At 38.5% G+C, this 10881-nt stretch overlaps 2 pseudogenes; one reads left to right on the top strand and one right to left on the bottom strand.

Moving 5' to 3' along the window:
- Positions 1-2495: 2495 nt before the first annotated feature.
- Positions 2496-3397, bottom strand: LOC112840555 (olfactory receptor 10D3-like; annotated as a pseudogene).
- Positions 3398-9254: 5857 nt separating this feature from the next.
- Positions 9255-10881, top strand: LOC112840594 (N-acetylgalactosamine kinase pseudogene; annotated as a pseudogene).

Raw genomic sequence — 10881 nt, 5'->3', positions numbered from 1 at the left:
GTCAACAATTTAAGCAATAAGAACTATCTGCTGGTAGAAGAAAGGTATCATTGTGGAATGGGATGTTTGGAGAAAGTATCATGGAAATATTTGAGGATGAACAAGAACCCAAAGTATATGTGGTTCTCATAAAGGCATAAAGAATTAAAATGGACATTCTAAATCAAGAAAACCATGTAAAGAAATATGTAGTGCAGGATATGTCCCTAGCATATGAAGTAATCCTAAATGAAGAATTACAATAAGAAAAAAAAAGTTTAAATAAGATGGACATATATCTGTGATGGGGTAGTTTTTTGGACATTCGCTTCTAAAGGTGTAACCTAATTTCTTTCCTGCTGAAGGTAGGCTAAATGTAGTGATTCACTTCCAATAGAAAGAAAATAAAAACAGGAGTGATATACATGACTTTGGAGAGTTGGTCATAAAAGGCTTTGCAGCTTCCTGTTTAGACTCTTTCTTGGATCACTCACTTTGGGAGAAGAAGTTGCCATGTTGTGAAGACATGTAGGTGACTATATATAAGAGACACCCAGTACTGAGTGAGAGACTGAGGTCTTCTGCCAACAGCCATGTAATGAGCCATCTTGGAAGCATGTCCTTCAGCCCCAGCTGTGCCTTCAGATGACTGCAGCCCCGGCCAACAGTGTGCCTACAACCTCATGAGAGATCCCAAGCCAAGACCACACACCTAAGCTACTCCAGGATTCTTGACCCTCAGAAACTGTGTGAGGCAATAAATGATTTTGTTTTAAACTACTTAGCATCTGAGTAATTTGTTGTTCTATAATACAAACGAATTCAATACCACAGATAGGGCCAGGGATCCAGGAACATTCAAATAAGGTAAATAAGGTGGCCCTTGAATAATAAAGTAGTGATATTAGCAACTGTTACAGTAAATCAGCTAGTGCATATAAATGCTTGATTTATATCATAGGCAGGTAGATGTTGCTCCCACAAATACTTCTTCCCTTTTACTCTTTGTATAGGTAATTTAGTGGACAGTCTGTTCTGATCCCATCTGACACTAGTCAGATACACAGTTTTAAGTTAATCAGGCTATGATTGACTGAATGGGTATTACAATGTAGTGGAAAAGAGTTGATTCTTATTTTCCCATCATTGTTTATTCCTACTTATGTCACCCAGAGTGCTTCCCTCGTTACGTCCAATGTTTCACTGTTTTTCTATCCTGCAGTTACTTAATGTCCTTATGCCTCCGTTTTCTCCCATATAATTGAGGAGAGTAATTGTATCTGCCTAATAGAGATGCTGCTCAGATTACCTTAGTTAGTATGTGCAAAATATTACATGTTAATATGCAAAATACTAGAACCATAAACAGTATATAAAAAGGCAAGATATAAAGGATGGCTATGATTATACAGAATTTATGATTTTTCACTGCTTTTTATAAGGCAGTAAAAGTTTAGTTCTAGATTCAGACTCGTTCATGTGAATACTTCTCTGACTGTAGTTTCTTCATCTATAAAAGAAGGATATCGCAGTATTTACCTCTTGGGATTTTGTGAGTTAATTTAGTCAATACATGGAAAGTGCTTAGAACACCATCACACACATAGTAAGATCTTAAATGTTAGCTATTGTTCTAGGGGTTTGAGTGGATGACTGAACAGATAGGTAATTGGCCTGAAATTCATTTGATTAAATGTTGAAAGATTCAAAAATAAATAGTAAATATTGTTACTGGCTCAATTTCAATTAATTACAGGTATATTATATTTTCAAGAAACAGAAAATATCTACAGTATATAGAGAATTCTAGTTCAAAAAGCCTCTCCTCTAAAATTTACAGGAGTCCTCTCTTTTATCTTATAAGAATTGATTAATGGCCAGCTTCTCACTTGAGATATAATGAGTAAAGGCCAACGCCAGACATCTCTGAGGGCCAAAGGCCTAAAGCTCCAAATGGAATTATTGTCTAATGGGAAGATACGATTAAAGCCAAAGTTATAAATTAAGTTTAAACTTAAATTTACCAAACTGTGCAATCCTGCTTTTAAATTTTATAGCATGTCGACCATGAAACCTAGCTTTGTTGAACGGCCAGAGACAGACTGTAATAGAATAGAGTAAGGCATACATTTTGGAAGGAAGGAAGGAAAGAAGGGGGAGGGAAGGAGGGAAGGAAGATAGTCCATGGCCTCTAGAAACTTGAAGCTTTATGGTAATTGGTCAAAACAGAATTCCAACAAGTACAGCTTGTGTAAGGCAGAAAAGGTACATTGTTTTGGCAAATCAAAAAGAGATAAGGCTGGGTTAATATGGAAAGTTTCCATGTAGGATTAAATCAGTGGTTCAGCTGACCCCTACCAAGTGACTTTCAGGACTCCTAAAGAACTGGTAGAAACTTTGCCCAGCTCACTATTTGGCAACAATCCCATTCTAAGAGTAGTAGATCTGAAGCAACTTCCCAAAGAATTTCAGAGAAGAATTGCCCCTATACCTTATGCCCCCAAAATGTGGACCATTTAAATGAACACCTTCCTCAAAGCCAATTTCACATCCTTGTTTCTTAAGGTGTAAATCAAAGGGTTGAGAGAAGGAATGACAATATTATTTAACACCTGAATAACAGAATCTAGCCAGGGGCTGGAAGCAGGCCTGAGATATATGAGCATCACCGGCCCATAGAACAAGACGATTGAAATCAGGTGGGCACTGCAGGTTGAAAAAGCTCGGCGCCAGCTTTCAGAGGTGCTGATTTTCAATATGGAAAGGACGATGTGACCATAGGAAGTAAGGATAAGGAAAAAGCATGTAAGAGTCACAACATCCACATTAGTAAAACTCACCGTCTGAGCTAGAGAGGTGTCTGCACAGGCCAGGGGCAGCACCACCGGGATATCACAGAAGAAATTGTCCACCTCACTGGGGCCACAGTAGGGTAACTTAAAGACCAGAAATGTGAGGATACTTCCATGTAGACCACCACCCAGCCAAGTGCCCAACGTCAAACCGGTGCACACCCTGGGGTTCATGATGGTGTACCGCAAAGGGTAACAAATCGCCATGAATCAGTCATAGGCCATCACGGTGTACAGGAAACACTCGGTGCCACCCAGGAAGTGGTAAAAGAAGAGTTGGCAGGCACAGCCCTGGTAAGAGATGGTCCGACTTTGCCCCATGAGGTAGAGCATCATTTTGGGGGAACTCACTGAAGGGAAAAAGATGTCAAATACAGATTTCCCAGGAAGAAATACATGGGGGTGTGCAGGTTGGAGGAGACCAGAATGGTGAGGAAGATGAGCAGATTTCCCAGCAAGGTAAAGAGATAGAAGGCCAAAAATAAGACAAACAGCATGTTCTCCAGCCCTTCAGTATTGGGAATTCCCAATAGGGTGAACTCCATCACGGAAGTGTAGTTCTGCATGTTTGCACATCGGGGCATCCTGGAGAAGTAAAGCAATAATCATGATACAAGACCACAAATGACTGCAAAAATATCTTCTGAGAGAATTATTTCTGAGGCATGGGCTACAGGCAAAAGGAGGCCAAAAAAGGAAAAAGAGATCAACACTACATCTGGCCCTGGAGCTAAGTCATGTGTTACATCTGGCCTGTTTTTTCATGTGTTAAATGAAGTCACTGAGTAATGTATCTTTATAGTTGGCAAAACCTCTGGCAGGAGTCAATTCTTATTACCAGTTTTATGTAGTTTCTCCCAATCTGATTTACTCCATGGAAAATTTGTCATCAGGGGCCATCTTATTTTAGTATCAGCTAAGTCATAGTTGGTGGTAAACAGGCCAACTACCCAAATATATGCATATAAAAATGTGAACCTACATAGAAATGATATACACTTGCATACTTATTTTTACCTTCAACAATACTTTTTCCATTCTCCAGTGTTTATATTCCAGGAAAAAAAGTAGACAATTCATATTTATAACCTACCCACACACAAACAGAAATTGGACTGAATCTAGAAGGCATTTGGTAATAGAAGATAATAAAAATAACTACTGTATCCCACTAGAAATGTCTCTCTCTGAAGCTAGACTTTATTTCTATACTACAGAGCTCACAAATCTAAATTTCAATGACACTAATATCATTTAGCTTTATTAATTAATGTCAGCAGATAAACCTAAAAAAACCCTCAATTATATTTTCAGAAGGACAATATTTCCTTCTGTTCATTTGTATCCCATTTTATGTTAAACTTCCATATTTGTCATTGGATATAACTGATTTCCCTCTGTGATCAGTATTTGTTCATAAGAAATCATCTGATAAATATATTCATACCAGCTTATAAATTGCTGATCTCTTACTATTTCCTGCATTATCTCCATTTTCACAAGGATAAAGACTTACATCATGAACAAAAATCTCAATAAGTAGAATTTCTAGCAAGAATAAGGAAGTAGAGAAAATAAGAGCTCTTCAGACCTTTCTTGAGATCAATCTATAGAACCACACCCCTATATAAACCTTGTCCTTCTCAAAATGTTTGAATAGATTATGATCCTGGCAAAGATAGGCAGGAAGACAAAAAGACTCCTTTCCAGCCCCAAATGCATTTTAAACATTGAGTTTAGGTCATGGCAAGCAATTTAAGGTCAAAAACATTCATTTTTTTAATCAACCTGCTAGAAAAATATAAAGATGAATGAAATGAAGTACTATCCCTGTAAAATCTCACTTAGGGTTATATAAAATTGGTTTATAAACCTGACCCTATCTCTACCATTCACTAATGCTGGGGCCCTAAGCAATTTATTTAAGATCTTTGGGTCTCATCTTCTGCGAACGAGTAATGGGTCATAATATTGTCTGCCTCATAAGGTCTTTGTGAGGATTGAATGAGATAATGAACATGAAATGGTTAGCTCAGTGCTTGGCACTTAGTAGTAAATGTTCAATATTAGTTTAACAACCAACCTTATGCATGTAAGACTGATAGTGTGGGTGATATTGTGGTAACAACAAAAGCAGATGTGATAGAGGTATAATTAGAAATTGATTTGAAAAAGATCTGTGAGATTTGAAAAAGCAGAGAAAGCATAAATATAGTCAACTGATCTTTGAAAAAAGAGCAAAGGCAATACAGTGGAGAAAAGATGGTCTTCTTAACAAATGTATCTGAAACAACAGGGCATCCATGTGCAAACAAAAACTTCTAGACACAAATTTTACACCCTTCACAAAAATTAACTCAAAATGAATCACAGGCATAAATGTGAAATACAAAAGTATAAAATTCCTAGAAGATAACATAGGAGAAAATCTAGATGACCTTGGGTATGGCAATGACCCTTTAGATACAATACTAAAAGCATCATCCATGAGAGAAAAAGTTGATAAGCTGAACTTCATTATAATTTTAAGAATTCTGCCTTGCAAAAGACAATCAGGAGAATGAGAAGACAAGCCCCAGACTAGGAGAAAATATTTAACAAAAGATATATCTGATAGAGGACATTATCCAAATTATACAAAGAACTCTTAAAACTCAATAATAAGAAAGCAAAGAGCCCCCCAAAAACTGGGCCAAAAACCTTAACAGACATCTTACCAAAGAAGATGTACAGATGTCAAGTAAGCATATGAAAAGATTTTTTACATCATATGTCATCAGGGAAATGCAAATTTAAAAAAACTATGAAATGTTGCTACAAACCTATTATAATTGGCCAGAATCCAGAACACTGGCAACACCAGATACTGGTGAGAATATGAAGCAATGGGAACTCTCACTCATTTCTGGTGGACATGCAAAATATAGTACTTCGGAAGACAGTTTGGAAGCCACTTTGGAAGACAATCTGACAGTTTCTTACAAAACTAAACATATTTTCACCACACAATCCAGCAGTCATGCTCCTTGGTATTTACTCAAAGGAGTTAAAAACTTGCATCTCCACAAAATCCTGCACATGGATGTTTATAAAAGCTTAGTCATAATTGCCAAAACTTGGAAACAACTAAGATGCCCTTCAGTAGGTGCATGAGAAAATAAACCATGGTACATCCAGAAATGGAATATTATCCACCACTAAAAGAAATGAGCTATCGGGCCATTCAAATATATAGAGGAAACTTAAATGCATACTACTAAGCGAAGGAATCCAATCTGAAAAGGCTACATACTGTGTAATTTCAACTATATGACATTCTGGAGACAGTAAAAAAAAATCAGTGGTTGCCAGGGTTTAAGGGCAGGGGAAGGATGAATAAGTAGAGCACGGATTTTTAGGGCAGTGAAAACACTCTGTGTGATACTAAAATGGTGGACATCTGTCATTATATATTTTCCAAACCCACAGAATGTACAACACTGAACGGGGACCCTAATATAAACTATGGTTTTGAGTAATTATAATGTGTCAATATAGGTTCATCTTTTAACAAAGTACCACCTGGTGGGGAATGTTTGATAATGAGGCAGGATGTACATATGCAGGCGACTGTGGTATATGGGAAATCTCTATTTTCTGTTCACTTGTGCTGTGAACCGAAAATTCCTCTATGAAAAAAGTAAGTAAGTAAGTAAATCTTTCCTTGAGAAAGACACTCAGGTTAGGAAAATGTTATTTTCATTAGATCCACAACAGAGCATTAGGTAAATGTACCAGCAGAATTAAAAGATCTCTTTGTAGGCTAGAAGCACATAATCTCTCCCTTTAATCTGAACCTTTCTGTTTCTAGCTCAGCAACCAAATTCACAAAAGTGTCTGGTCCAAGTTCTGCCCTAGGCAAAAGTGTAAGTTTCACAAATTACCTTAGATCCACTTTCAAAATATTTCTCAGTCCTCTCCTGCAGCCTGCACTCAATGACTCGTCTCCATCCAAACCTAATCTCAAGAAAGAATGTGACATCAGTCAAAAAAAAAAAAAGTTTTTCTAAGAACAGATGTTACATAATCATAAAGTCATTTGGAAAAGGACTAAATTTCCATCACAAATTTCCAAACAGAATCTCTAGGCTCATCTCTTGGGGAAATGAATGAAGGAATTAATTCTCCTGCAAAGGAAGGTAAATGACATGTTTTCCTCCAACTGGAAAGTCTAAAATTTTATATTATTAGCTTTTTATAGGGGTGCCTGGGTGGCTCAGTCATTAAGTGTCTGCCTTCGGCTCAGGTCGTGATCCCCGGGTCCCAGAATCAAGCCCCGCATCGGGCTCCCTGCTCCATGGGAAGCCTGCTTCTCCCTCTCCCACTCCTTCTGCTTGTGTTCTGTCTCTCGCTGTCTCTCTCTCTGTCAAATAAAAAAAAAAATCTTTATTAGCTTTTTATAAATTTTGTGTTTCACTATCATCACATTCACTGAAATTTGCATTTTAAGCCTTAGTCTTCAATGAAAGAATAGAAAATAAGCCTGTTAAAGGACGTTCTCATATTGTTAAGAAGAGTGGATTGATAGTGATAAAATGTTAAGAGTAGGGATAATTTCTAATTTTTATACCATCTGTAAAATAGAATTCACAAACAATCTACCCCCTTCAATATCACCACCTTCCCCCCTACAAACCACTCTCTTGCCACACAAGCACACTTTAATCTGACTTCTCACCTTCATTTCTTTCTGAGTGCAGACTTACTATGGATCGCTGAACTCAGCCATATATAAGAATTTTCTAAGTTCCAGGATTCTCCTTCTTCAGTTGGTTGAGCAGGGGAAATGACCAGGACAAATGCAGAGTAGAAATAGGACAGAGAGAGAGGAAACAGTCATATAAGCACAACAAAATTTAAAGAGAATAGGCAAAGTTTTAGATACATACCAGCTAACTGAAAACACATCTAACATGGTGGAGAGATTTTTCTAAGCTTCTAGTCAAGAATGTGTGCCTAAAGCTAAAATCCTATTTCGATGTAAGATGCCACACACACAGTCAAGGTTTTGCACCATCTGCTCTTAAACCCAAGACACATAGATTCTACACTCAGCCCTGCTATGTAGTCTGATCCTAAAATTTGGGATTTATGTTTTCAAACTGGAGAGTTTCTTTTGAGACAATATCCCCAGTGGCCCAATACTCAGAATTATGGAGCATGAATGATCAAAGGGAATAATTAGAGGACTTTCTCTCCTCCCTAATACCCCTCTTCCATTATATATCTCATTATTTCATAACACACATTCATTATAAAAATAGCATTGCAACTTTATATGTTATTTGGTAAATATCCAAAAAAGCAAGAAAATATACAATAGTTCCTCTACCTTAACATTACCAGTGTTAACAGTATAGTGTTTTCTTTCCAGTCACTGAGCCACATGGTTATGGTGTATTTTTAACTACTTACAATCATACCCCCTATGTAGTTTTGCATATTTGCCTTTTAATTTTAATTTTTAAATGAACAGTTCTCCTTATATTTCCCAAAATAAATTAAGTAGATAGGTAGATAAATAAATAGGTATATATACATAAAGTACATTGTGATAAACCTCTTAATTCATACAGTTATCTATAGTTGAGACCTTATTAAAAATAAGCTAAGATATGGGGTGCCTTTGTGGCTCAGTGGGTTAAGTGACTGACTCTTGATTTCAGCTCAGATCATGGTCTAAGGGTTGTGGGATCGAGCCCCACGTCAGGCTCCACACTCAGTGCAGAGTCTGCTTGGGATTCTCTCTCTGCTCCTACCCCTGCTTGCATACTCTCTCTCACTGAATAAATAGATAAAATCTTTTTAAAAAAATAAGCTAACCTAAATAGAAATGCCATAAGAATTCTGAATATTATTTTTTTAAGATTACTGTCAAATTATTTACTTTGTTGGCAGCAGTGTTTACAAAGCCCAATTTTACCAGCATTATAATAACATTTAAAAGTTGCCAAGGTTGGGACGCCTGGGTGGCTCAGTCAGTTAAGCGTCTGCCTTCAGTTCAGGTCATGATCTCAGAGTCTTGGGATCCATCCCGCATTGGGCTCCTTGCTCAGCGGAAGCCTGCTTCTCCCTCTGCCTGAAGCTCCCCCTGCTTGTGCTTGCTCTCTCTCTCTGACAAATAAATAAATAAAATCTTTTTAAAAAGTTGCAAAGGTTATGTCATAAGCAATTGACAACCAACTATTTTTTAATATTCATTTTTAGTAACTCCTATGGCAAACATGTTTACAAATGTCTATTATTTTTCCTTATAGCAGCTAAAACAATGTGTTGATGTCAGATTAGACAAATAGACAAGTGGAACAGAAGAAAGAACATAAAAACATATTCCCTGAATATATGGATAATTGACTTTAAATCAAAGGTGATATGGAGGCCGGTTGAGACTGCGGAGGAAAGAAGGATCTAGCGAAATATGGCTACGGAGGGCCCTGCAATGCGTCGAGTCCAAGTGGCAGAACATCCCAGATTGCTGAAGCTAAAGGAGATGTTTAACTCTAAGTTTGGATCCATTCCCAAGTTTTATGTTCGAGCACCAGGAAGAGTCAACATAATAGGAGAACATATAGATTATTGTGGATATTCTGTTCTTCCTATGGCTGTAGAACAAGATATGTTAATAGCTGTGGAACCTGTGAAAACACAAACTCTTCAACTAGCCAACACAAATCCCTTGTACCCGGACTTCAGTACTAGTGCTAATAATATTCAGATTGACAAAACCAAGCCTCTGTGGCACAACTATTTCCTATGTGGATTTAAAGGAATTCAGGAACACTTTGGTCTTAGCAACCTGACTGGAATGAATTGCTTGGTAGATGGAAACATCCCACCAAGTTCTGGACTCTCCAGCTCCAGTGCTCTGGTCTGTTGTGCTGGCTTGGTGACACTCACAGTGCTGGGAATGAACCTATCCAAGGTGGAACTTGCGGAAATCTGTTCCAAGAGCGAGCGTTATATTGGCACTGAAGGAGGAGGGATGGACCAGTCCATATCATTTCTTGCAGAAGAAGGAACTGCCAAGTTGATAGAATTTAGTCCTCTGAGGGCAACTGATGTGAAACTCCCAAGTGGAGCAGTATTTGTGATTGCCAACAGTTGTGTGGAAATGAATAAGGCAGCAACTTCTCACTTCAATATCAGGGTGATGGAGTGTCGGCTCGCCGCAAAGCTCCTGGCTAAATACAGAGGCTTGCAGTGGGATGAAGTACTGCGACTAGAGGAGGTGCAGGCCAAACTTGGAGTCAGTCTGGAAGAAATGCTGTGGATCACAGAGGATGCCCTTCACCCTGAACCCTATAGCCCTGAGGAGGTCTGCAGGTGTCTGGGAATTAGCCTACAGGAGCTTCGAACCCAGATTTTGAGTCCAAACACTCAAGATGTGCTCATCTTCAAACTCTACCAGTGGGCAAAGCACGTGTACAGCGAGGCTACGCGGGTGCTCCGGTTTAAGAAGATATGTGAGGAAGCACCTGACAACATGGTCCAGCTGCTGGGGGAGTTAATGAACCAGAGCCACACGAGCTGCCGGGACCTGTGCGAGTGCAGCTGCCCTGAGCTGGACCAGCTGGTGGACATCTGTCGGAAGTTTGGGGCTCAAGGGTCACGACTCACTGGAGCAGGATGGGGAGGCTGCAGAGTATCACTAGTACCTGCTGACAAGCTGACCAGCTTCCTAGCAAACGTGCTCGAAGCTTATTACCAGAGGAGCGACCGAAACGTAACATCTGAGAAGCAGAGTTTGTTTGCTACCAAACCTGGAGGCGGGGCTTTGGTTTTCCTTGAGGCCCAAACAATGTAGAAAATCTCAGAGAAACTATTTAGGGCATTTAGGAACTGGCAGAACTTCTTATGCCACAGTAAATTAATCCTCTTTCTGTTTTGTATTATGATGAACGGTTGCTATTATCAAGATGTATTTCCAAAGAAATGGTTGAAAGCTCTCTATGCTTCATAATGATTATTTTTCCATTTTAAAATATGTTTCTACCAATAAAAGCCAAAGTTA

The sequence above is a fragment of the Callorhinus ursinus genome, unplaced genomic scaffold (assembly GCF_003265705.2).
Source record: "Callorhinus ursinus isolate GAN/ISIS: 27379988/994484 unplaced genomic scaffold, GSC_fseal_2.0 scaffold19, whole genome shotgun sequence".
NCBI classification, from domain to species: domain Eukaryota; kingdom Metazoa; phylum Chordata; class Mammalia; order Carnivora; family Otariidae; genus Callorhinus; species Callorhinus ursinus.
This window is presented reverse-complemented; position numbering and strand designations above follow the sequence as displayed.